This window comes from Rattus norvegicus, chromosome 7 (genome assembly GCF_021556685.1).
Source record: "Rattus norvegicus strain SHRSP/BbbUtx chromosome 7, alternate assembly SHRSP_T2T, whole genome shotgun sequence".
Classification (NCBI taxonomy): Eukaryota; Metazoa; Chordata; class Mammalia; order Rodentia; family Muridae; genus Rattus; species Rattus norvegicus.
Window position 1 is genome coordinate 132,910,580 of NC_141540.1, and position 22,979 is coordinate 132,933,558.

The following is a 22,979-nucleotide window of genomic DNA, read 5'->3' on the forward strand; positions in this document are numbered from 1 at the left end:
TTAGTTAGGGTTTTACTGCTATGAACAGACACCATGACCAAGGCAACTTTTATAAGGTCAACATTCAGTTGGGGTTGGCTTACAGGTTCATAGGTTCAGTCCATTATCATCAAGGTGGGAGCATGGCAACAGGCAGGCATGGTGCATGCAGAGCTGAGAGTTCTACATCTTCATCTGAAGGCTGCTAGCATAATACTCAATTCTAGGCAGATAGGATGAGGGTCTTATAGCCCACACCCATGGTGGCACACTCACTCAACAAGGCCACACCTACTCCAACAGACCCTTACCCTCAAATAGTGCCCTTCCCTGGGCTGAGCACATACAAGCCATTACAACTTCGAAATGGAGATGTCAATTCACCATCAGACCAGGAGATTAATGGAAAGGAAGGAAACAAATATTTTAGATTTGAAGATTATGTAAATGACACCTAGCACAGTTCTGCTAAGTTCACCTGGGCAGAGTGTTAGGTCCAGTCCCAAAGTATCTCACCAGAGATAGAAGGGAGAGGGAGGTGACCAAAGAGAAGAAGGAGTGAAGAAAGAGACCTCTGCAAGAGCTGAGTTAAAGGAGCCAAGGAAAAAATATATTTCAAGATGTAGGTAAGTGGTTAACAGTGACAAATACATTCTGCACTTAATGTGGCAACAGGGAAGTGTTGATTTGGGTCATCCAAAATTCTTTCTGACCTTGACAAGATCAATTAACAAATACTCAAATAGCACTCATCTATAATTTTGGCAAAGAAAACTTACAACATTGCTTAATTATGGAAAATTGAAAAAAAACTTTTCACACGTTTGTAAATCTTCTGACCCGCAAGGGGTCATGACCCACAAGTTGAGAACCTTTGCTTCAGAAGTAGTATCCCAATTATTTTAAATGGTGGGTTATGCAGGATGATAACTGCCACCTTTGACACACAAGTTAACGTGTAGACAGTATGATCTACAGTCAGAGAAGAACATATGTACAAATATGGATATCAAATAGAGGTAGGTATTGATTTATCTAGATAGGTTATGATTTAGTGATCTTTGAGTAATGAAATAAAATATGTAGTAGATAGTTGAAAATAGGAATCTATTCTTCAGAAGAGATATTAGAAGTAGAGTCAGATTTAATAACAATATATTGATTATACTGAATAACCAGATTGTGGTAATTTGTCTCTGGGAGAAATCATACAATAAAGGGAAAAAATCGAGATTAAAATAAAAAGTAATTTCAATAGGCCTGAAGAGATGTCTAAGTGCTTAAAAACACTTGCTATGCTTGCAAAAGTCTGGGCTTTGTTTCGTATCTCAGAGAGAGACAGAGACAGAGAGAGAGAAACAAATGCAGAAACAGACACAGAGACCCCCACATACACATACATATAAATTAAATTAAATTAATCTAAGAATAAACTCAAGAATATTTTATGCTTTGTTCTGAATTCTGTCATATAAAGCTTGTCTGTTATAAAGCTTAATGTTTTAAAAAAACAAGTACAATAGTGTAAGAAAATGTGTTTTTAAAATCATTATGTTTGGAATTGTTCAAAGTATTTTACATAATTCCAAGTCCAAAAGGCAATGATTGTTTTTTTTTAATTATTTAGAAATGGAATAGAATTACTCCTTCAGTCTGTCTGTCTATCTATCTATCTATCTATCTATCTATCTATCTACTTTAGGGTAAACTAAGACCAATTTCCCCACTACTAACTTTTTGGGAAGTAACAATACCTTAACCTGAAAACATCTTTTAAAAGAACGAATTGACTTTCCTAATCTAATAAACTGTACAGATAATCTGTTTCTTCAATCTGAGAATTTCTAATAGTGCCTTATCATAAGAAATTATTTAGACGGAACTGTTTGGCTCAGTAACCTAGATTTCTCCAGACTTATAAAAATACACTTTAATTCAATTCCTCAAATACAGCAGATATTGACTTCATAATCTTATTTCATTTTCATATGTTTTATGCTTTACGACCCTTGGCAGCATTTGATCTAACAGTTTACAACGTACTATTTGAGTTGTTGTGCTAGTGAATTTTTACCACAATTCTGTGACCTGGGTGTTAAAGGTGTCACTTTAGGGAATAGGAGTCAGCTCAGGGGACGATGCCCACATCCACAGCTAGTCAGGATGCCCCCACGTCAGCTCCCCATTTCCTCTTACGCACAGCTCTCCCATTACACCCAGGGAATTCTAAGTGCTCTCCCTGTTCCAGTTAAGGTGCTCCCCTTACTCCTATAAGCATGAATCCATCTGGGAATCATACCAGGTACAGAAAGTCACGGGGGCGTGTCTGATTGTCAGGTCTCCGCCTCCCCGAACTCACATCTTGTTTTAAAAGTAGCACGGATAGGGGATTTGCTGGAGTCGGAAGAGTTGCTGCTGCTTTTCGGGGTGGGGGTGGGAAGACAAAGGAAGGTTATTTTCATCTCGGTTTCTGGCTGGCCACAGTGTTCCATGCCACAGAAAGCTCTGAATGATTTCTTCAGAAGAGAGACTGGAGCCAAGATTTAGCCCTCCTGCTGGCCTGGACTGCAGCTGCGGGCAGGTTGGCTTCCCCTCTGCACAGTCAGGTCTTATTAGGTCAACTGCAGACCCCTCCTAGTTAGAATGCAGAATGAGAATCAGAGACAAGGAAGAGCAGATGTGTTTCTGCGTGCATTTTTTTTTTTTACAATTTTCAAGTTTTACATAATTGGGAGCTTTAGGCATCTGTGCTGTTAGGGACAAATGATTTGTTTTGTAATATACAGGCTACGGTCTGCGCCATTCATCATTGGGCAATTTCCTTCATTTTTATGAACTTGAATGTACTCTCACAAAGCTAACTAGGATTAGCCCGTCACTGAACGTCCCCTCCAGATATGATCAAGAAGAAAACCCATTATAAAAGGAGGTAGGAGGTTGCCGTGGGTGCGTGTGGCATTCAGTTTTATAGAGTAACTGGTTTTTTTTTATCTAAATAAAAACACTATGCTATGAAATAATGTCAGAAATTATAACATCACTGAATGTGGCAGGGATGGTGTATGACTTTAATCCCAGACCTGGGGAGCAGGACCAGGTGGATCTCTGTGAATTCCAAGCCAGCTGGATCTACTTAGTGAATCCCAGCCGAGATGGATCACACAGTGAGAGATCCTGTCTCAAAACAAACAAATAAACAAGCATAAGGCCGTGTTTCCTGACTAAGTCCTGGTGAGAGTCTTCAATGGGCATATAGTACCCATAAGGCAGTGGCCTATCATTGCTGTCCACAGATAGCCTCATCACATAAGCACGGTGAGTTAGGTTACATAGAGAGAAGAGCAAATGCCAGCCTACAGGACACAAGACCAACTTAAAGGAAACCGAGACATGAGCCTGACTAGTAATTGAAATATGTTTTCTAGCAGGAAGGAAACTCTTTGGCAGGATAGGTAAGTTCAATGTCAGGCAGGGCAACAATACCAGGAAGGAAGGTTGCACACAGGAGAAATGAGATTACCGACAAAGGGAGGTAAGCTTTCTGGGGTGGCCCAGTGGAAATGTTGGACTGAAGGTCCCATGGATGCTTATGGAAATACTAGCCTTGTGTTCTATGCCAGAAAATCCAGGGCTGGCAGGCTGTCTGCATGCTTCTGTATGCTGCTTCTTAAGGGAGAGGCATTTTGTGTTACACTGCACATGCAGGGGCACACTTAGCTTGCTCTGATCTGGTCCTGTGTGTGAAGAACTACCCAAGGCAGTGTACTGACAGGAAAACAGTTCTCTCCCCAGGAAGTATTCATGTGCTTAGCTCCAACTATACTGGTAGGGAGTTAACATTATCTGGACTCTCTGGCTTGGCCTGCTTGGTGAATTCCCATTAACTCGTGACTCTTCCCAGCCTCTTGAATGAGAAGAGTCACTTCAGTTATGGCACTTATGTCTTACTTATTTCAGGGACAATGCATCCATGTCCTGTGTATAGCCACACTGCTGAAGTGTTATTCATACAATAATACATTATGATGGCTATGATGTTGCTAGATGGCGGAAATTGTTGCACTTTTTAAAGTCTTGGGGCGCCATGGTTGTATGTTGCTTCCCCCAAGAGTTGTTCATGATATAGCAGAGATCTCTGTATGTTTTTGAATGCTATTTCAAACACTGATGGTCTTTCCCCAAATAGGGAACTGTACTGGTCAATATCAGCCACTCTCACCAAAGCAGAGTCAATACAAGGTCCGGGTGGGCATATCCCCAACTTGCTATGTTATCGTGAGCTACAAAGTAAGACTCACTGTAGCATGTCTTTATATTAAGAAATATGTAAAATTGAAATACATCAAAGAAGTATAAGAATATAAAATTTAGAGCTTATAAAGATATTTTTGAATGTATAGATAAGCAAACATTTTTATTAATAATGGAAGAATGGTTTTATATAACCTCTGATCCGATAAATATGGTCATAATGTTATTAAATATCAACCAGTTGAGAATTCCTTTAGAAATAGGGGTAACATGTAAAGTGTTAGCCCATGGCCAACAGCAAAAGTTCAATATATAAAAGGGAGAAAATAATGAAAAATTTGATTTGATATTATACTACAGAGGTCTGAAAGGTGTGTTAAATGACATATAGTGTGCAAAGACTTAATTCAAATTTTATTTCTAATCCATTATAGATCTTAGCATTCATTTCAGTGTTAGAATATTGCATCTAACCCACATCTTTGTTACTGAGTTTGTTGATGTCCCTTTAAATTTGCCCCTGAGGTAAGAATCTGGTGTCCCTCCTGGTCCTGGCTCAGCACTACATAGCTATTTGTAATGGAAATGACAAAGTGCCATATGATAGGGATGCCCCTCTAGAAAGCACCTCTTGTTTAGCCTGCTGACTTAGTTGTTTCTCTGTACCCATTTAATACGACACTGTTAAGTCAAAAGAGAGCCATGTGTTCTGGGAGAAGACCCAAGGGCAGAGATGACTGAGGCAAGTTCTTCTGAGCTGTTCATCACTTTGCTCAGAACAGTACCAAAAGTAATACAATTGCTCTTTGTCCTGAACTGTGGCCATGGTTGTTTGGTGATGAGGAACCCCCATATCTACGTGCACCTTGAATAAGAGCAAGCCACTTCCTGAAGAGAAGACTATTTGAGGAACTCAATGGCAGTCCCTATGATTGGTTATTCTGAGGGCTCACCAAGTCTGTCAGTCAGGCACCCTGGGGCCCGGCTTTTCAGTGGGCATATTTTCAGAGGGAGAAATTAGAAATCACCCATAGTCTTTTTAAAGACTCAGTTCAGGTGGGCTATTATCTAGGACTAGAAACAGAAAGCGAGGAGAGGCTATTTTGTGGGAAGAACACATGTGATAGTGAGTCAGAATTTCAGAGTTCAGGTGTCACCATAGGGAGCACAAGAAGCTTGGAAGGTAAAATAATAAAAGAAAATATGACCACAGATGTTCTTAAATGTGCATCAATGGGGGACAGCAATAGATCATGCAAGAGACTAAGCTGGTGTGATGAATACTTTTTTTCCATGTTATTTGAACAGCACTGGAAAATAGGAATCATACCATTCCTATAGAATAATAAATATGAAACAAAAGCACTTAGTTATGAGTAGGCACATTAGGAAACTAACGATGCGGAGTTGCCTCTTTTTTTTTTTTTTTTTTTTTTTTATTAACTTGAGTATTTCTTATATACATTTCGAGTGTTATTCCCTTTCCCGGTTTCCGGGCAAACATCCCCCTCCCCCCTCCCCTTCCTTATGGGTGTTCCCCTCCCAACCCTCCCCCCATTGCCGCCCTCCGGCCATAGACTAGTTCACTGTGGGTTCAGTCTTAGCAGGACCCAGGGCTTCCCCTTCCACTGGTGCTCTTACTAGGATATTCATTGCTACCTATGGGGTCAGAGTCCAGGGTCAGTCCATGTATAGTCTTTAGGTAGTGGCTTAGTCCCTGGAAGCTCTGGTTGCTTGGCATTGTTGTACTTTTGGGGTCTCGAGCCCCTTCATGATCTTCCAGTTCTTTCTCTGATTCCTTCAATAGGGGACCTATTCTCAGTTCAGTGGTTTGCTGCTGGCATTCGCCTCTATATTTGCTGTATTCTGGCTGTGTCTCTCAGGAGCGATCTACATCCGGCTCCTGTCGGTCTGCACTTCTTTGCTTCATCCATCTTGTCTAATTGGGTGGCTGTATATGTATGGGCCACATGTGGGGCAGGCTCTGAATGGGTGTTCCTTCAGTCTCTGTTTTAATCTTTGCCTCTCCCTTCCCTGCCAAGGGTATTCTTTTTCCTCATTTAAAGAAGGAGTGAAGCATTCACATTTTGATCATCCGTCTTGAGTTTCGTTTGTTCTAGGGATCTAGGGTAATTCAAGCATTTGGGCTAATAGCCACTTATCAATGAGTGCATACCATGTATGTCTTTCTGTGATTGGGTTAGCTCACTCAGGATGATATTTTCCAGTTCCAACCATTTGCCTACGAATTTCATAAAGTCGTTGTTTTTGATAGCTGAGTAATATTCCATTGTGTAGATGTACCACATTTTCTGTATCCATTCCTCTGTTGAAGGGCATCTGGGTTCTTTCCAGCTTCTGGCTATTATAAATAAGGCTGCGATGAACATAGTGGAGCACGTGTCTCTTTTATATGTTGAGGCATCTTTTGGGTATATGCCCAAGAGAGGTATAGCTGGATCCTCAGGCAGTTCAATGTCCAATTTTCTGAGGAACCTCCAGACTGATTTCCAGAATGGTTTTACCAGTCTGCAATCCCACCAACAATGGAGGAGTGTTCCTCTTTCTCCACATCCTCGCCAGCATCTGCTGTCACCTGAGTTTTTGATCTTAGCCAATCGCACTGGTGTGAGGTGAAATCTCAGGGTTGTTTTGATTTGCATTTCCCTTATGACTAAAGATGTTGAACATTTCTTTAGGTGTTTCTCAGCCATTCGGCATTCCTCAGCTGTGAATTCTTTGTTCAGCTCTGAACCCCATTTTTTAATAGGGTTATTTGTTTCCCTGCGGTCTAACTTCTTGAGTTCTTTGTATATTTTGGAAATAAGGCCTCTATCTGTTGTAGGATTGGTAAAGATCTTTTCCCAATCTGTTGGTTGCCGTTTTGTCCTAACCACAGTGTCCTTTGCCTTACAGAAGCTTTGCAGTTTTATGAGATCCCATTTGTCAATTCTTGATCTTAGAGCATAAGCCATTGGTGTTTTGTTCAGGAAATTTTTTCCAGTGCCCATGTGTTCCAGATGCTTCCCTAGTTTTTCTTCTATTAGTTTGAGTGTGTCTGGTTTGATGTGGAGGTCCTTGATCCACTTGGACTTAAGCTTTGTACAGGGTGATAAGGATGGATCGATCTGCATTCTTCTACATGTTGCCCTCCAGTTGAACCAGCACCATTTGCTGAAAATACTATCTTTTTTCCATTGGATGGTTTTGGCTCCTTTGTCAAAAATCAAGTGACCATAGGTGTGTGGGTTCATTTCTGGGTCTTCAATTCTATTCCATTGGTCTATCTGTCTGTCTCTGTACCAATACCATGCAGTTTTTATCACTATTGCTCTGTAATACTGCTTGAGTTCAGGGATAGTGATTCCCCCTGAAGTCCTTTTATTGTTGAGGATAGCTTTAGCTATCCTAGGTTTTTTGTTATTCCAGATGAATTTGCAAATTGTTCTGTCTAACTCTTTGAAGAATTGGATTGGTATTTTGATGGGGATTGCATTGAATCTGTAGATTGCTTTTGGTAAAATGGCCATTTTTACCATATTAATCCTGCCAATCCATGAGCATGGGAGATCTTTCCATCTTCTGAGGTCTTCTTCAATTTCTTTCCTCAGTGTCTTGAAGTTCTTATTGTACAGATCTTTTACTTGCTTGGTTAAAGTCACACCGAGGTACTTTATATTATTTGGGTCTATTATGAAGGGTGTCGTTTCCCTAATTTCTTTCTCGGCTTGTTTCTCTTTTGTATAGAGGAAGGCAACTGATTTATTTGAGTTAATTTTATACCCAGCCACTTTGCTGAAGTTGTTTATCAGCTTTAGTAGTTCTCTGGTGGAACTTTTGGGATCACTTAAATATACTATCATGTCATCTGCAAATAGTGATATTTTGACCTCTTCTTTTCCGATCTGTATCCCTTTGATCTCCTTTTGTTGTCTGATTGCTCTGGCTAGAACTTCAAGAACTATATTGAATAAGTAGGGAGAGAGTGGGCAGCCTTGTCTAGTCCCTGATTTTAGTGGGATTGCTTCAAGTTTCTCTCCATTTAGTTTAATGTTAGCAACTGGTTTTCTGTATATGGCTTTTACTATGTTTAGGTATGGGCCTTGAATTCCTATTCTTTCCAGGACTTTTATCATGAAGGGGTGTTGAATTTTGTCAAATGCTTTCTCAGCATCTAATGAAATGATCATGTGGTTCTGTTCTTTCAGTTTGTTTATATAATGGATCACGTTGATGGTTTTCCGTATATTAAACCATCCCTGCATGCCTGGGATGAAGCCTACTTGATCATGGTGGATGATTGTTTTGATGTGCTCTTGAATTCGGTTTGCCAGAATTTTATTGAGTATTTTTGCGTCGATATTCATAAGGGAAATTGGTCTGAAGTTCTCTTTCTTTGTTGGGTCTTTGTGTGGTTTAGGTATAAGAGTAATTGTGGCTTCATAGAAGGAATTCGGTAGGGCTCCATCTGTTTCAATTTTGTGGAATAGTTTGGATAATATTGGTATGAGGTCTTCTATGAAGGTTTGATAGAATTCTGCACTAAACCCGTCTGGACCTGGGCTCTTTTTGGTTGGGAGACCTTTAATGACTGCTTCTATTTCCTTAGGAGTTATGGGGTTGTTTAACTGGTTTATCTGTTCCTGATTTAACTTCGATACCTGGTATCTGTCTAGGAAATTGTCCATTTCCTGAAGATTTTCAAATTTTGTTGAATATAGGTTTTTATAGTAAGATCTGATGATTTTTTGAATTTCCTCCGAATCTGTAGTTATGTCTCCCTTTTCATTTCTGATTTTGTTAATTTGGACACACTCTCTGTGTCCTCTCGTTAGTCTGGCTAAGGGTTTATCTATCTTGTTGATTTTCTCAAAGAACCAACTTTTGGTTCTGTTGATTCTTTCTATGGTCCTTTTTGTTTCTACTTGGTTGATTTCAGCTCTGAGTTTGATTATTTCCTGCCTTCTACTCCTCCTGGGTGTATTTGCTTCTTTTTGTTCTAGAGCTTTTAGGTGTGCTGTCAAGCTGCTGACATATGCTCTTTCCTGTTTCTTTCTGCAGGCACTCAGCGCTATGAGTTTTCCTCTTAGCACAGCTTTCATTGTGTCCCATAAGTTTGAGTATGTTGTATCTTCATTTTCATTAAATTCTAAAAAGTTTTTAATTTCTTTCTTTATTTCTTCCTTGACCAGGTTATCATTGAGTAGAGCATTGTTCAATTTCCACGTATATGTGGGCATTCTTCCCTTATTGTTATTGAAGACCAGTTTTAGGCCGTGGTGGTCCGATAGCACGCATGGGATTATTTCTATCTTTCTGTACCTGTTGAGGCCCGTTTTTTGACCAATTATATGGTCAATTTTGGAGAAAGTACCATGAGGAGCTGAGAAGAAGGTATATCCTTTTGCTTTAGGATAGAATGTTCTATAAATATCCGTTAAGTCCATTTGGCTCATGACTTCTCTTAGTCTGTCTACATCACTGTTTAATTTCTGTTTCCATGATCTGTCCATTGATGAGAGTGGGGTGTTGAAATCTCCCACTATTATTGTGTGAGGTGCAATGTGTGTTTTGAGCTTTAGTAAGGTTTCTTTTACATATGTAGGTGCCCTTGTATTTGGGGCATAGATATTTAGGATTGAGAGTTCATCTTGGTTGATTTTTCCTTTGATGAATATGAAGTGTCCTTCCTTATCTTTTTTGATGACTTTTAGTTGGAAATTGATTTTATTTGATATTAGAATGGCTACTCCAGCTTGCTTCTTCTGACCATTTGCTTGGAAAGTTGTTTTCCAGCCTTTCACTCTGAGGTAGTGTCTGTCTTTGTCTCTGAGGTGTGTTTCCTGTAGGCAGCAGAATGCAGGGTCCTCGTTGCGTATCCAGTTTGTTAATCTATGTCTTTTTATTGGGGAGTTGAGGCCATTGATATTGAGAGATATTAAGGAATAGTGATTATTGCTTCCCGTTATATTCATATTTGATGTGAGGTTATGTTTGTGTGCTTTCATTCTCTTTGTTTTGTTGCCAAGACGATTAGTTTCTTGCTTCTTCTAGGGTATAGCTTGCCTCCTTATGTTGGGCTTTACCATTTATTATCCTTTGTAGTGCTGGATTTGTAGAAAGATATTGTGTAAATTTGGTTTTGTCATGGAATATCTTGGTTTCTCCATCAATGTTAATTGAGAGTTTTGCTGGATACAGTAATCTGGGCTGGCATTTGTGTTCTTTTAGGGTCTGTATAACATCAGTCCAGGATCTTCTGGCCTTCATAGTTTCTGGCGAGAAGTCTGGTGTGATTCTGATAGGTCTCCCTTTATATGTTACTTGACCTTTTTCCCTTACTGCTTTTAATATTCTTTCTTTATTTTGTGCGTTTGGTGTTTTGACAATTATGTGACGGGAGGTGTTTCTTTTCTGGTCCAATCTATTTGGAGTTCTGTAGGCTTCCTGTATGTCTATGGGTATCTCTTTTTTTAGGTTAGGGAAGTTTTCTTCTATTATTTTGTTGAAGATATTTACTGGTCCTTTGAGCTGGGAGTCTTCACTCTCTTCTATACCTATTATCCTTAGGTTTGATCTTCTCATTGAGTCCTGGATTTCCTGTATGTTTTGGACCAGTAGCTTTTTCCGCTTTACATTATCTTTGACAGTTGAGTCAATGATTTCTATGGAATCTTCTGCTCCTGAGATTCTCTCTTCCATCTCTTGTATTCTGTTGGTGAAGCTTGTATCTACAGCTCCTTGTCTCTTCTTTTGGTTTTCTATATCCAGGGTTGTTTCCATGTGTTCTTTCTTGATTGCTTCTATTTCCATTTTTAATTCCTTCAACTGTTTGATTGTGTTTTCCTGGAATTCTTTCAGGGATTTTTGCGATTCCTCTCTGTAGGCTTTTACTTGTTTATTAATGTTTTCCTGTGCTTCCCTAAGTGTGTTCAGGTCTTTCCTGAAGTCCTCCAGCATCATGATCAAATATGATTTTGAAACTAGATCTTGCTTTTCTGGTGTGTTTGGATATTCCATGTTTGTTTTGGTGGGAGAATTGGGCTCCGATGATGGCATGTAGTCTTGGTTTCTGTTGCTTGGGTTCCTGCGCTTGCCTCTCGCCATCAGATTATCTCTAGTGTTACTTTGTTCTGCTATTTCTGACAGTGGCTAGACTGTCCTATAAGCCTGTGTGTCAGGAGTGCTGTAGACCTGTTTTCCTCTCTTTCAGTCAGTTATGGGGACAGAGTGTTCTGCTTTCGGGCGTGTAGTTTTTCCTCTCTACAGGTCTTCAGCTGTTCCTGTGGGCCTGTGTCTTGAGTTCACCAGGCAGCTTTCTTGCAGCAGAAAATTTGGTCTTACCTGTGGTCCCGAGGCTCAGGTTTGCTCGTGGGGTGCTGTCCAGGGGCTCTCTGCAGCGGCAGCAACCAGGAAGACCTGTGCCGCCCCTTCCGGGAGCTTCAGTGCACCAGGGTTCCAGATGGTCTTTGGCTTTTTCCTCTGGCGTCCGAGATGTGTGTGCAGGGAGCAGTCTCTTCTGGTTTCCCAGGCTTGTCTGCCTCTCTGAAGGTTTAGCTCTCCCTCCCACGGGATTTGGGTGCAGAGAACTGTTTATCCGGTCTGTTTCTTTCAGGTTCCGGCGGTGTCTCAGGCGCAGAAGTCCTGCCGCTCCTGGGCCCTCCCCCACGGGAGCCCAGAGGCCTTATACAGTTTCCTCTTGGGCCAGGGATGTGGGCAGGGGTGAGCAGAGTTGGTGGTCTCTTCCGCTCTGCAGCCTCAGGAGTGCCCACCTGACCAGGCGGTTGGGTCTCTCTCTCACCGGGTCTGGGAGCAGAGAGCTGCTGCGGGCCGGGATCTGCGGGTGTGGGACTTCCGGTAAACACAGAACGTGCCCGGTTCTAGAGAAATTCTGCTTCCGTGTGTCCCAAGCTCACCAGGCAGCTTTCTTGCAGCAGAAAATTTGGTCTTACCTGTGGTCTCGAGGCTCAAGTTCGCTCGTGGGGTGCTGCCCAGGGGCTCTCTGCAGCGGCAGCAACCAGGAAGACCTGTGCCGCCCCTTCCGGGAGCTTCAGTGCACCAGGGTTCCAGATGATCTTTGGCTTTTTCCTCTGGCGTCCGAGATGTGTGTGCAGGGAGCAGTCTCTTCTGGTTTCCCAGGCCTGTCTGCCTCTCTGAAGGTTTAGCTCTCCCTCCCACGGGATTTGGGTGCAGAGAACTGTTTATCCGGTCTGTTTCCTTCAGGGTCCGGCGGTGTCTGTGGCAGGAGTCCTGCCACTCCTGGGCCCTCCCCCACGGGAGCCCAGAGGCCTTATACAGTTTCCTCTTGGGCCAGGGATGTGGGCAGGGGTGAGCAGTGTTGGTGGTCTCTTCCGCTCTGCAGCCTCAGGAGTGCCCACCTGACCAGGCGGTTGGGTCTCTCTCTCACCGGGTCTGGGAGCAGAGAGCTGCTGCGGGCCGGGATCCGCGGGTCCGGAGTTGCCTCTTTATGGCTCTGGTTTTAATTATTCGCCTGCCAATCCCTGGAGTCAACCCACGCTTTGCTTATTGAATAAAACATCCAGTGTGTTTTCATTTGTTGAGCAGATAGTAGAGAAGCCAGCGTCCAGTAACATTAAAAACCATTCAGCCAGGTCTCATGAAACCTATAGATACCTGTGTGCTATTCTAACAGGAAAGTTCAATAGAAATAAATCTCTTCATTCCAGAACATGGAATCTTGTTGAATGAATAGAACCACTGTCATAGCATATTACTACCTGGGGTCAAACTACCTCATGGTTTAAAACCAGAACCATCTTCTTTAAACCTTCCCATCACATATTTTTGAAATCAGCTACATTTATTTTTCACACTGCTATGAATGTAACTTGTGTAGAACTTAATTTTTCAACAGAAAGTAGTATACAGCATTATTATTTCTTTAGTATTGTTCTTGCAGATATTTTCCTAGCTATGGCAAAATATGTTGTATTAGTCATAGTTCACTAGTGGGACAGAGCCATAAAAACGAATGTCTATTATGAAGTAGATTTAGCAGTCTAGCTTATGTGATACAGACTGGGTAGTCCAACAGTGGCTGTTTATGTACTGGACAGGCCAAGAACTAGGATCATATTCAGTTTACAAGGCTGAATGGCTCAACAGCCCAAACTGGGACTGCAGGCCTAGAGGGTCAGTGGGCAGCTCCTGGTGTTCTGTACACATTAGAAGGTCAAAGGAACTGGGTTGTAATGTTAGTAGAGGATGCCAGCAGCACAGCCGATGCCCTCACAGGCAGGAGTGAAAGAGGATAGGCAAAGGAAGCATTGCCCTTCCTTCTGATTTGTGCTGCACCTTTTGTGAGCATGTGGGCTGCACTATTAAAAAGCAGTGCTGACCCCCACAGTCTGATGGTAAACTTTGGCACCAATGGGATGATATACAGATATTTAGATATAGATATAGATATATGTATAATATAGCTGTTGTCTAAAATTGTGTATTATACTAGTGGTTCCAAATGAAGTCATTTCTTTACGATATATATGTTTACCTTTGAGAAGATATGTTCATTTTTAATCTATGTGTATAAAGAAAGAGTGATACAAGTGTCTGGTTTTTTTCATAACTACACACACTCATTTGCATGTAATTATGAATTCTTTTCCTTTTGTGATAGATCCCACAGTAACAAACCTAGCATTGAAATTCTAAATGTAATGTGAAGAGTTTTAAGTAAGAGAGCAAATCATTAAAATAGATTCTGTAAATTAACAGTAAAAAAATAAGTGAGATAGAAGAATATTTTTTCAAATCCTATATGTTTGAAAGAAGGACTCTATATCAATAAAAATTTTACATATTTTCAATTGTTTAGCCCTCCTATCATCTCTGTTAAATGTTTAGGCTCACCACAAAATGATATAGGTATCTTTATGCACCCTGATAAGCCCCAAATCAATTTTAATAGATATTAGGAAACCATTGAACATATTTGAACAGGCTATCAAATGATCAATGCTGTGAGAGAGAAATATTTTTGTGTAAAGTGGGAAAGAAGGCTAAATAGAAAGTGCTTGCAAATGTCAAAAGAAGTTTTTATGGAGATGAGGACAGTAAGACTAAAAGGCATACTGACTTCACTTTATATGGCAAATCGGAAGAAAATTCACTTATGTTTCAAACCTGGACAACTAGGGAAGAAGTGACTAATAAATTCTGTAGTCTTGCCATGTACCACTCACAAGATTTAACATACATACATAGATTATCTCATATAGCTATATATTGTCTTATCTCACAGTAACTAAAATAGCCATCATGGGAAAGGAAAGAAGCTTACCAAAAGCTAATAAAGCACAAGGGCACAATAAGTTGACACAGAGGAAACCTCCAACAGTATTTGTAACATGAAGATTTGAGCATCTGAGTTCTGGAACTGATGATACATATCTAGAAATGATCACTAATTCTTTGGAATTGTGGAATAAACTCAGTTATCCAGAAAAAATGGGGGGGGGGTCACAGTAAAAACCTTAGGTCCTACCTTTATTGGTTGATAGAGAAAGTACAACTAATGATAGACCAGAAAAGGCAATAGACAGCTGGAGAAAATGCCCAGAATAGTGGGACATTTCTGGAACTATTAACACATAGAACAAACTCAGTAAATCTTCATCAGTAATTTCATTTCATTTTATTTTATTGTTGTCTCTTCACTGCAAAGTTTTAACACTGGATGTTGTGTTTGCTTTCATGACTGGTATGACAGTGCTGTGTCTATCAGGTTTGTTAATTCAGAACTTCAGGTTTGGGTTTCCTTTTCCATTTCCTGTTAAAAGATCTTTATTTCCCCAACTTACACAAATAATTTGAAATCAGCAGATGGTATTTCATTTATAGAGTATGTTTACATGACTGTTGTGGAACAAATATGGAAATGAGAGTAAAGAAATTGTAATATAATGACATAACCTGTGTTTGTGGGTTGAGTGGATCATAGAAGGAAGTAAAGTCAAAACAAATTGGATCATTGGGAATTTATTTTGGAAAATTAGAGTCTGTGTATGAGATTAGAGATGACTAGTACCTACTTTTTACTTTCTATGAATATGTCTTAGTAAAGTTAGTTTTCTGTGGTTGGAAGGGCAATATAAGTAAAGTATGAAAGAACAAAATGTCTAGGGAGAATTTCAAAAGCAGATACTCATTTTTGAATGTCTAAATTAAGGGAAGAAATAGATCTCTATCAGTAGTTCTGTCATCCATAGGTGGGGCAATTACACTTTCACAAAGCAACATACAAGAATGATTACAGAAATGTTATTGTAGTAGTTTATAGTCTCCTCCAATAGAGTAATGGAAAAGCAAACATTGAGTTTAGTTTTTGTGAATATGTATCAAATAAATAAACTCAATGTAATAATCTCTGTGTTTTGAAAAGTACTGTAGGATCATGAGATATGACTTAATAGTTGAAAGCACTTGTTGGTTTTGCAGAGGATCCAAGTTGATCTTGCAACTTCCATAATAGGTACTTATAAGTACACCTGTATCTTCAGCTCCAGGGCAGATGAGATCCTCTTCTGGCCTCTCCAGGCATCTCTAATATGGTGCCTGCACTCTCACAGACTGAAACAAATACACAAAAGTAAATTCAAAGAAAATGATGTTGTAGATTTCATGAACACAACTTATATTCAGCTCTCATGTGATTTAGCTGCTATGATCATTGGTGAACACTTACCTCAAGCCTGTAGTTTCCTACCTTAGACCACATTTTTACATTTCTGTAGCAAAGGCTAGAATGATCAAATTTTACTAAAAACCATTGAGATTAGAACAAAACTTTAAGTATTGGTAATGCTTATTAAGAAAGTAGTCATTTATATATCTACTGTATGGAAGAGACAAGCTTAAAATAACTTAGCTACTATATTAAAGAAATAATTAACATTCAAGTCAAGAGTCAAATTATCTTTAAAATTTCAATGTTATGCATGTTTCTTTCATGCTGCTTTTGGGGGGTTTAAATATTTAATTAATTATCTTGAACCTGAAGAATTTAGGTAGCTTAGTTTTATTTCTGGAATTATTTTCTTCATCATGGTTTCAGGTACAAGTCAATTATATACATATTTGTTCTAAAGTCTTTGTGACATCTTAATGCTAAAACACACAGATGAATACTGAGTAGGCACCCCATGGTTCGCTTGTCTACTGTTCTGATATGGTTTACCCCATTCTCCTAATCTCAAGAAAGATGTGGAAATCTAAATCTAGAAATTCACCCATTCTGAAGCTGATGTGTGCAATATGTGTGCAATGTGTGTGTGTGTGTGTGTGTGTGTGTGTGCGTGCCACAAGTCAAAATCAATCATAAATTGTTACTTGCAGATTTATATTACAGCTCAAGCTTCACATTGTTCACGAAGACTAAAGATGATTGTTTCTTGAAGTATTGAACATTTTTCATGGCTGTCATTGTGGGAGAAAAAACAAGCATTCAAAAACAATAATGGAGAGCAGTCCATGGTGAAGTGAAAATGCACCACAGTAGTGAGCTGCGTCATGGGCCAACTATAGAAATAAAAGATTCTCCATATCACAAACATTATTTTATTCAGCAAACGTGGCTCATTCTCTATTGTAAATCCTACAAAACCAACTATTTACAGCATGGGTCCCTTTCCACATGATGTACTGTCACGTTTTCTGAGCCCACGCCATTGCTATTTCTGTTACTTCTTTGTTTTGAATCTCTGTTCTCTTTTATTAAAGATATGCCTAGATCATAACTGCTATACTCTTCTAGGCAATAGGCATTTGAGACTCTGGTTGAGTTTAGACTTCCTAGAACCGTCTGAAACATTTAGGACTGAATGTTACCTTGCTTATTGGATATACCAATATGAATGAGGCCTCAACAGATATGCTAAAACTCATGGACTTACCCCTCTCTTTATCCACGTCTTTATTTAATGTATGCATTCCTCACTCAAGAGTCACTCACTGGTCACTTTGGCTGTCATATTGACTGCTGTGACATTAAAGTACTTTTGTTGTGGGAGCCTTTAATTTGCTTTCTAATGAACCCAAGTTTCAAGTGTATGGATGCCAGCAAGTCAGATACAGCAGATGAGGATGACAGTAGGTTTTTTTGTTAAATGAAAACATAGAAGTTCTCAACAGAGAAAGTAGAAAAGCAATTGTAAAGGCAGAGTGTGTTAACTAAAATATGTCAGGTTTACTTAAGGTGTCCTTCCAAGCAACTTTTTCTCATTGTTCATCACTTTTTTTAAAAAAATGTGGAGGAACACCGTTAGTTAAGAGTTTCTTCATAAGAACTTAACCTTCCTTGGCTTTCATTCATCTGGGATTCTACTGAGGAGACATCACTTAAAAGTTGGATGTCTGATGTCATTTGGACGTGTAGCTACAAGAAGAGGAACAATTAGTACCAAGTAAGAATATCAACAACAAGCCTCCAAGGTCTTGTTTTCTATTAAGCTTTCCAAATTATCAGTAACCAGGGTTGGAGCCTTAATTACAAGTTTGCTCTCCAAGAAGTTTGCTACTACTTGAGAGATCCTTTGAAATGTGCTTCTTTAGGGGGTTGAGTCAAAACGGAAAGTTTTTCTGTTGTTAACAAGAAGCAGTCATTTATTTAAAATAAAAATAAATAATAAAATAAGTAAAATGAAATAAAATTAAAAAATTATTACAAAGAATAGTAAAAATGAGATAAAATATACCTGTCCTTTGAAGAGAAATGCTGACTACACAAGGCCCTATTTGCACTTTGTCTTACCTGTATACCAAGTCCAGTGTGATAGAGTTCACAGCAGGATGAGTTTGACTCTACCACGAAGGCTCTTCACAGAGGAGCTCAGCTCTGTGCAGCCCAGTTTTGGGTTTTACTCAGGACAATGTTATTTAGACTCTTGAGGATATGATTCTCCCCACATACTGCTTTAATCTAGGCACACATTGATAGTCTTTGAGATCTAAATCCAGTCAGTATTCCTAAGATATCTAGGCCCTTTATCTTTCTCTTGAAAGGGCTTCAAATCATAATACAATGTTACCTTTATATTCCATTCAAAATCAAGGCCTTGCAACATCCTCAAGTTCACCTATTATGGAAGACAGAGCCCAAAAGTTCAGGAATGCTTTGCTCTGCTGTTAGACCAGGGTGCCCCTTATACTGTTTGACAGTGGAGCCAAGAGCACCTGCAGGACTTGAAACTACTCTGGAGAATTGGTGGACACTGGTTGCGGAAAGAGAATAGACATGCTTAGGGGTATATCATATGTGACCATATTTGGACAAGATGGTCACAAGGGGCTCTCTGTCTCAGTGTCTGCCTAGGAAGAGAATATGCTACGGTTGTCACATCTGGTGCACACATGTTCCAGCTGAGAAAACATGTTCAGTTGCATGAAAGTCTTGGATTGAGGGTTAGTCCTATTAAAAAATTAGATATAAAAGATCTGAAATGCCTGGCAATGAATTACTTAGTTTCCAACTCTATGACATGTTAGAATAGGCAATATCTACAATAAAACTCGGACGTAACTCAGATTTTCTTGTGGTGCCATTTTTATTTTTTCTTTTCTTTTTTTGTGTTGAGAGTGGGAAAGGGAGAGGGATAGAGGAAGAGAGGAAGAAGGAGGAGGAGGAGGAGAAGGAGGAAGAGAAGGAGGAGGAAGAGGAAGCATCAATAGCACACACAGGGATGTCAGAAGTTAATTTTCTCCAAATTCAACATGGAGTCTGGTAGTTTAAGTCAGGTCATCGGGCTTAATGGCAAGTTCCATTGACCTGCCAAGTCATGTTCCCAACCTCTCCTTTTTATTTATTTGTTTGTTTGTTTGTTTGTTTTTGTGAAGAAAAAAATAATGGTCAAGCTTTAGGTTAAGACTTAGCCAAACCCCATAAATCAAAATGGAGAATATTCTGGAGGAATCAGGGTTCTATATTTGAGGGTGCTGGTTTTGGTTAGAAGCCTAGGACTCACTGGGAAGAAAGGGGCAATGAGATTCCTGGAATACAACACTCAAGATTTTGGTAAGGATGCTGCAAATCTTTCCTCAGAGAGTCAGATGATACATTAGTGATTCAGACTTCTCTTTACACTAGGAAGCAACCCCATCCTCACTCTATGAGATGGATGTGAAGAAAATCTGTGGCAACTGAAGTTCAAACAAGCACCTAAAAGAAAAGTAACTCTCAGTATGAAAGCATGAACTATGGGTTAAAGGGTTGCCTCTTTGGTTAAGAGCACTTGCTGCTCTTCCAGAGGACCAGAGTTCAGTTCCCGGCACCTAATGCAGGTTACTAGCAACCATCCAGAACTCCAGTTCCACAGCATCTGACACTCTTTTCTGACCACGTATAGGTACTTATGGCATACCCTCACATGGACATGTACACATAAACAAAAAATAAGCTTTAAAATGCTCATTTTTAAAAAGGAGGATTACATTAGGCCTTCAAACCCTTATCTACACTGATAGATGAAGGTCTAGTAAGAAGTATTCCTATGACCCTATTTGTGGGATAGAATATCTCAAGAGGAGACAAAGGATGTAGAGGAGACATATTGTATACAAGCACAATAAGACACAGTACTACCCTTTTATGCCTGGGGCTGGGCATTTTTCTTGATTATTCAATAGAATGTGAGAAACACTTATCCATACTTATTAAAGACCAACGAAAAATGTGATGTTTACTCTGTTATTTTATCATCCTATCGCATGAATTAAAGGACTGTTAGCTATTGTTAAATCTGCCTTCCACGAAATTTCCCTTTCACTTTTTTTTATCCAGACTAGGCTGAAAAGAACCAGCAGCGTGAGGTGACAGGACACAAGGCACTTGCTACATCATTGTGTGAGCTCAGCTGCATAACAGGGACCAATGCAATTGTCTATGCGGACGCCATGTCTTCTCAGCTGTTCCCTGCCACAACAAAGTAGGGTTGCTCTACTGACTTCCTTAATGGTTGTCGATATTTGGGTTTCTGCATCCAGTTTTAGATTTTCTCAGGAGAAAAAATGGTTTTCCATTAGAATAGCAATGGTATGATCAAAGGAATTGAAGCTTGCTCTCTGTTCCCTTACTCACATTAATTTTTCAGTGGTTGTCTTGTAAGAGTAGCTACCTCAAGTGTCTACTTGGATTTGGTTTTTGCCTTGTCACATTAAAAAAAAACTGTTGACAATTAATCTGGCATGTTTTGGCATAACAATATAGCAATGCTCCAATTGACAGATCTCTATCAGTATGTATATTGATATAAAAATCATGTACCCTCCTCACTCTTCCAATCTCCTTTCCTTAGTGTTCTTCACTGTAAAATTGGACAAGTTCAGCCGTTTTATTGAAAGCATTAATTTTTAATAGAAGATGATGCTGACTGAATAAGATGGTGGTTTAGATGCAAGCAATTAGATTTCAAAATGAATTAAAAAAAAAAGGTCAAGTGTCCTTACCTTAAAAGTATTCACCAATTTTCTAAATGCGATTTTAAAATATGCTGAAATCTTATGGTTGTGGTCTAGTGCTGCCAGGGGATTCAAGTACAGAAGATATTTTGCTAGAACATTTTGCAAGTGTTAGTAGAAGCAAAAGCACTTTAATCTTCAAGTTAACAATGACCTCATAACTATAAAATTGTAGATATACTTTAGGCCATTACTGAAATGTTCAGAACCACCCTGAGGTAAGTCCTCATGTGTGTGTGTGTGCTCATTCTATAGACTAAAGCCATATGGAAATGTATGTAATGGTATGCTCTAAATTGCTGAGAGGCCAGCAACATTCTGACTTATGATAAGCTTTTTTTTCATCTTTATTAACTTGAGTATTTCTTATTTACATTTCGATTGTTATTCCCCTTCCCGGTTTCCGGGCCAACATCCCTCTAACCCTTCCCCCTCCCCCTCCTCTCCCTATTATTGCCCTCCCCCCAACAATCACATTCACTGGGGGTTCAGTCTTGGCAGGACCAAGGGCTTCCCCTTCCACTGGTGCTCTTACTAGGCTATTCATTGCTACCTATGCAGTTGGAACCCTGGGTCAGTCCATGTATAGTCTTCGGGTAGTGGCTTAGTCCCTGGAAGCTCTAGTTGGTTGGCATTGTTGTTCATATGGGGTCTCAAGCTCCTTCAAGCTCTTTCAATTGAATTGTTTGTTTTAATATTTCTCATGTTTAAAATATAACCAGAATATGTAGTGTGAATTGCTTCTTTTCCCCTACAAGTACATATATAATTAACTTATAAATTATGTTCATATATATATTCTAATTCCTGTGCATGCGTGTGTGTGTGTGTGTGTGTGTGTGTACTGTAATTAATCAAGGTGTTGATAGAAGCCAGAATCTAAGGTAGAGTGAACTAAGGAGGTCATAAAATCATTAGCAGTAATAATGTGTTTTATTTGTTACTACAGTTCCAATGTTGAACTATGTATCTTACTTAGGTAGATACTTTGTACCATTCAGTCTTCCTGCCCTGTGAAGCAAGATCATTATCAGTATCCTTAAACATCCCATCCTAGAATAAGGAATCCCAAGTTCAGTTTGGGTTATTTGGCTGTCAGTAGGAGAGTTGCTTGCTTAGGTCTGCTATGCATTTAATTTTTGTGTCCTCACAGCTAAGAAAACTACCTGGAAAGGGGAAGAACTGAGAAGGGAATTCTCTGGGATATGGCAACCACTGACAAAAGCATGAGGGATGATACGGACACATTCTGTGCTAGAGAGAAAGAAGCATGTTTGGAAAGATGCAGCAAAGATTGTGTAACTATTGGGCAGATCTGTGTGGACGTCCTTTGCTGGTGATCATACCAATATTGTTAGAACTCCAAACTCTGGTCTTAATTTTGTGTGCCAAAGGTTAAAGAATGAATCCAGAGTCTAATTAGGGTGACCAAGTTTTTAAAAAGTAACAAGGAGGCACTTGAATGGCCCTACCATTCAAATAACTGGAAATTAAGGTCTGACCCTAACAGAGGCAGCAGCAATGAAGAGTTAGGTGCACAGGGTGTGGCAAAAGACATGGCAGTGCTGCAGAGCAGATAGATAGTAACAGGGACATGAAGGCATGCGGTTTGCAGTGCAAGAATGGCACATAGGCTATTTCAGTAGTGGGGAGGTTGAGCTTGGTTCTACAATCACTGTTGAAGCTTCAGTGGGAAGCCAGGTTCATGTATCCTGTTAGATACTGAAGGGTGAGTAAACAAGGGAGGTAAAGATATAGTCTTTTTTAATTGGATTTATTTTATTTGAATTTTAAGTGTTATCCCCTTTCCCCCCATCTAACCATCCACTCCTTCCCACCTTGACTTTCTCCTACACCGGGGTGGGGGGGTCCAGCCTTGGCTTGACCAAAGGCTTCTCCTCCCATTGGTGCCCAACAAGGACATCTTCTGCTACATATGCATCTGGAGCTATGGGTCAGTCCATGTGTAGTCTTTGGATGGTGGTTTAGTCCCTGGGAGCTCTGGTTGGTTGGTATTGTTGTTCTTATGGGGTTGCAAGCCCCTTCAGCTCCTTCAATCCTTTAACTCCTCCAATGGGGACTCCATTCTTGGTTCAATGGTAGGCTGCTAGCATTCACCTCTGTGTTTGTCATGCTCTGGCAGAGCCTCTTAGGAGACAGCTATATCAGGCTCCTGTCAGCATGCACTTCTTGGCATCAGCAATATCGTCTAGGTTTGGTGGCTTGTATGTATATGGTCTGGATACCCAGTTGGGGCAGGCTCTGAATGGCCATTC

The 22,979-nt window shown here is 39.9% G+C and overlaps 1 protein-coding gene across 5 annotated transcripts in view; it reads left to right on the plus strand.

Annotated features, from left to right (window-relative positions):
- The window catches only part of Cntn1 (contactin 1), a 305,299-nt gene that overhangs the window by 59,711 nt on the left and 222,609 nt on the right, over nucleotides 1–22,979 (plus strand). Inside the window, 1 exon segment of one of the 5 annotated variants that reach the window (NM_001439872.1) lies at nucleotides 20,027–20,171. The gene's annotated coding sequence lies outside the window, so the exon portion shown is untranslated. 5 annotated transcript variants of the gene reach the window in all.